The sequence below is a fragment of the Salarias fasciatus genome, chromosome 8, assembly GCF_902148845.1.
Source record: "Salarias fasciatus chromosome 8, fSalaFa1.1, whole genome shotgun sequence".
Taxonomy (NCBI): Eukaryota; Metazoa; Chordata; class Actinopteri; order Blenniiformes; family Blenniidae; genus Salarias; species Salarias fasciatus.
Window position 1 is genome coordinate 19,114,066 of NC_043752.1, and position 4,889 is coordinate 19,118,954.

General features: G+C 39.9%; 1 long non-coding RNA gene across 1 annotated transcript; it reads right to left on the minus strand.

Moving 5' to 3' along the window:
• Positions 1-2,011: 2,011 nt before the first annotated feature.
• On the minus strand, positions 2,012-4,140 carry LOC115393482 (uncharacterized). The gene is made up of 5 exons (XR_003931961.1): positions 4,032-4,140; positions 3,573-3,938; positions 3,229-3,360; positions 3,067-3,122; positions 2,012-2,990 (listed from the first exon to the last, which is right to left on the minus strand). It is a non-coding gene; the product is annotated as an uncharacterized LOC115393482 (long non-coding RNA).
• Between the last annotated feature and the right edge of the window lie 749 nt (positions 4,141-4,889).

Consider the following 4,889-nt stretch of genomic DNA (forward strand, 5'->3'; position numbering starts at 1 on the left):
GACCTAGGTGGGCACCTTGGGGTGACCCGTGGCTCACGCGAAGGACAATGTGGTTTGTATTCTTTGTATCTCTGTGTGTGGCTATAGCTTTGATCTGTCTGGAACGTCCCTGGGAAAGGTATCAGTCTACTGATGCCACACCTTCCCCGAGTCCAACCCCAACTACAATTAGTGGTTCTGATTTCGCTACCAATTCGAACATAGCAGCCCGTGCTGCTCTCTAAATTTTGATTGGTGATGTTAAATTTTGATTGGTGGTGTGAGGTTCTAGTGAACCTCAAAGGGGGACTCACAAAATCAAAATTTCTGCTCATTTGCTGTTTTCTACTGGAAAATATATAATCTAATGCTCATTGCTGGAGTTGTGATCTGTGGTATTGTGAAGGTTTCAAGTTCCTGGAGGAAAGGTTTTCCATCCAGTACATATGTGAGATAACCCGGATCGAGAAGGCTACGCTTTTGCAACATTTTATATGGATTTTTTATAACGCTTTTGTAACATTCTATGTGGATTTTATAACAATGCATTTTGTATGGGTTTCTATTAACGATGCTATGTGAACTTTTTACAAAGTTCAAAGGGGGACTGAAGGGTGATAAATACACTGGTGATACTCTGTACTGTTAAAAGAAGCTTTTGCTTGCTGATGTGTCCTGCTGGGATGGCAGTGCCTGCACGGCCTGGTACGGGTCATAATGGTACAGGTCATTATGACCCCTGCCAAGGCCGCTTATTAAGTATTTGTTTTGCTTAATGCTGCTCTTCAGAAGATTCTTAGTAACTGATGTAATAGTGACCACACCTCAGAGAAAGTATAAGACAGTGATGGATGAGAACCGCTTCGGCTTTTTCACTTACAGACTCTGAACTGTGTGAATCTGCTCCCTGATTGCGCATCTTGTAATAAAAGACATCCTTTCTGCTGGACTTCGGCTCCGACTGATTTCATCCTCTCCCAGACAGAGAAAAACCCTTCAGAAACTATACATCATGCGCATCTCCTTGGATTGTTGTGTGAAACTATACCCACAGCCGGCCAGAGAGAACATGCAAACTCCACACTAAAGTCCACAGTGCAGAATTGAACCTGATTCTTCTTCCTGTCCACACATCACGCCATAAAAACACTTTACATCATGTGTATAAGTTGAATGTTGCAGTAGGCTGAGTTTGATCATTTCCACCATTCACTGAAAACGTGAGGACCTGACCCGTTACTGCTCCAGCTCAACTAGATGGTGATAAATTAAAGACGGAATGTTTTCTGGCCTTTTTGCCAAATTTCCTACTCAAATAACTGAAGTGGTTTAATCAACAAATGAGTTAACACATGTTGAGCACGTGTGATAGATAAAACATGTTTGGAGCTTTTTCATTTTTCATTTGAGGGATTTTTCTTTCTTGCTGTACTTTTTATTTTTATTTTTTTGATTCTGATTACAGAAAAGGATTTGATATGTTTTCAATAACCTCATTTGCTGAAAATACCTTTAAGTTTGGATTTAAAAAAATCAATTTGAGCTTGTTTAGGCTGTTTATGAAGAAAATTGAGTTGAGACCACCTTTGCTGTATGTTTTGATTCCTCCTTCACCATCTCTATTTATTGACAGAGGATTTAATTCACGAATGACTGTCAGCATATTAAATCATGGTCAAATATATAATATAGCCCAACGTGCTCGTCTTGTCAAACAACGTTTGGTTTGCAGTTTTCTTCTTGGGCCAGTTCAGCCCCGTACGATGGACAGGTCTTGTTTAAACCATGAAGCTGTTTTTCATGACTGTTTTGCACAGGAAGTGGTGAGCCAGTTGAGCCTGTTTACCCAACCTCTGCAAAGCCTTTTACCCAAAACCGGTTTTAGCTGGTTTCTGATTTCCTGTTATTTGTTCGGAAACACATAACATCCCCATATTTAAATACAGTATATATCCTTCAGATGCAAGCTGGCAACAAAAAGACACACACACAAAATGGGAGACACAAAATAAAACAAAAGTCAAACTGTACTGCCAGAACATTTTTAATAATCAGCCTCATAATAGATGAAAAGTGAAAATTAAAAATTTTTGAGATGTGATGCTGGTAAGAGAAGCTTTGACAAAGTTGTAGTTCTCAAAGACAAACGCTTGACCTTAATTAATCAGGTTGGAGGACCATTGAAAGCCTTAGAGGTCAGTAGTAGACTAGAGTCCTGTAATCAGCTTTATTCATGACAGGAGGCAACGAATGAATGTGCTCACATGTCCCAGTTATGAGCTGAACGGCAGCATTTTGAAAGAACTGAAGGTGGTTCAGGGAGCTCAGATCCATCACTAAATACAGTGTGTTACAGGACTGAAGCCAAATCAATTAGAGGATTTGTGTGAATCAGTCACTGATACAAATCATTAGTTAAGAAATAATTTCGTTGACTCAAACTTTCTAAATCTGGTCCTCGAAATTGAAAAATACCACTATTATACAAAAGAAAGTCACAATCACGGAAGAAGACAAGGAAATCTGGTAAAATCATTGAAGAGATAATAAAAACATGAATATACATGAACAGCGACATTGATAAAATGATGTAGAAAGTGGCTGCGATGCCAAATAACTCACATTTAAATGCAATTTGAATGTAACAGCAACAGCGTTCAAGAAAAATTAACAGTAATGTGGAACAAAATATGTCCTGATTTCACTTGTGAGCAATAAAACTTTTTTAACAACAGTTTTCTAACACCCCTGCAGAGAGCCAACATGAAACACAAGCTTCATAGCAACCTTCCTAAAACATTTGTAGGAAAGAAAAGAAAAAAGCACCCACCTTAAAATAGGGAGAATGAAGTATTTCAGATTATATTGTTTTGCGTTTGTACATCTGAGATTTAACGAAGGTGTTTGTATCGACATACGGAGAACGTACTGAGGTCAAAGGTCTGCCTTTTGCTCTTCGGTCTTTGAGATGACTGAAGAAGCTCCAGTGCTGCAAGACACACGTCTTCATCCTGAGGTTTGACAGTTGGTGTCAGTGAACTTGTGGTAATTATTCGATCAGTCATCCACAGTGTGAAAGTAAGTTACCTTGATGAGGCTTCTTTCATCTCCTGGATCAGAGCTTTGACCATCACTCTGGAACCCTTTGAGACAGCAAGGAAAAAAACAACAACTATACAGTATATAAAACGTTACTCCAAAGGTGTACCCAAACATGTCTGAATCAATGAGTGTATTTGGAGAAGTTACCTCTTTTCCGACAGCCACGATAAATCAGCGGAGACATGCAAAGAAAAGGAAGAGCAGCAAAAACTAGAGACAGAGAGAAACACGGTGTCCAGCAGGTGGCGCTGATCAGATGACTGGTATGTTGTTCTGAGTCTGCAACAAACAAAAGGTTTGATCAAGAGAAGATTCTCAGCAACAGAAAATAAAAAGGTGTTTGTGAATCTCAGTGAATGAAGTGTTCATGTGTGTAGCAGTTGTTCCATCATGGAACAAATGAAGAAACCAAACTAAATGATCTGACAAATGAATCACTTCACTGAAGTCACTTTCAAAGGTCTTCAGCAAAAACAGATGAGAATTCTTACCCAGTATGATCCTGGTGGCATTTCCAAACCTGTAGACATATGTCAGGGTGATGTGTTCTTCATCCTTCACCTCAGTGTTTTCAGTTCCACAGTAATAGAGGCCTTCTTCAGAATCAGTGATATTAGTGACCAGGAGGTCGTAGGTGTTGCTGGAGAAATTCCTCACAAACGTGAAACGAGGAAAATATTCTGAGATTGATCTTGAACCCATAATAAGAGTTGGCTGGTTCTCATGGGAACAGTTCCGGTACCAGACTATGTGCACTCCAGTGTCTAGTTCACAGTCACAGTACAGAGTGACGTTATCTCCTGGTCTCACTCTCACTTCTGATTCAGAGATCCAGTCTTGACGACCGAAAACGTCTCCTGAAATGAAGAAAATCACAGAATCATAATGTCACTTTAACTACCGGTGCGGCTCTCTGCTCAAAAACAACAATCCCAAATACAGAAACATACCAAAGAGAACCAGCACTAAAAGGCACAGCAGGTCCATGGGTTGTGGCGGCTGAGAACTGAAAGACAGTGGAAGAGGTGCTGCTGAGAGAGATCGTGTTGTGACTTTTCCTTTGAAGGAAATAAAGGCTGTGATTGGCCAGTCTGACAGAACATTTCATTTTGTGGTTGTTTTCGTGTTGAGGCATTGTTCTTTTTTCTTTTCTTTTTTTTCTTCCCACCTGAAGCTACACCCTCTGTGTGAACACCGCAGCACAAGTTTGAACAGAATTACTGAAGTGGAGATATGCAGGCTGAAATCCAACCATTAGAAAGAAAAGGTCTTAGTCTGGTTTGGATGATTAAGAACAAGTGCAATTTGACACAAGATGTAATTAAAATGTTCAAATGGTGACGTGTTCTAACCATTTGATAAACTGTCCCTCACTGTTGTTTCTCTTCTTGTACTGGACATGTGGTCGTGTTTCCAGGACATTTACCTTGAAGCCTAAAAGGAAAGTGGGCATGTCAACCCTTCATCAACCCAGAGTGTTTTTTCAGACTTTTCCAACAAATCAAAGTCACTGTGGATCAATCCCCTAATACCAGTTACACAAAATATCTGTTGAAGATGTTATACTGACCCAAGTCTCACATATTGTGCTATTTCGAGCTTTTAACTGGAGACATTTCTGACTGGATTTCTGGTTTTCGTCATGCTGCCACCGTCGTGGTAAATACCACTGCTTCAGTTGAAAGTCCACTTTAGAAAATACTGTAATACTCCATTTTTAATCCTCCATTATGTCCATTATGTAGAAAGTGAAGATTGACACTCCAGCTGCAGAGGAAGAAACCGTGTTTACAGAGTCTCTGGGCTCT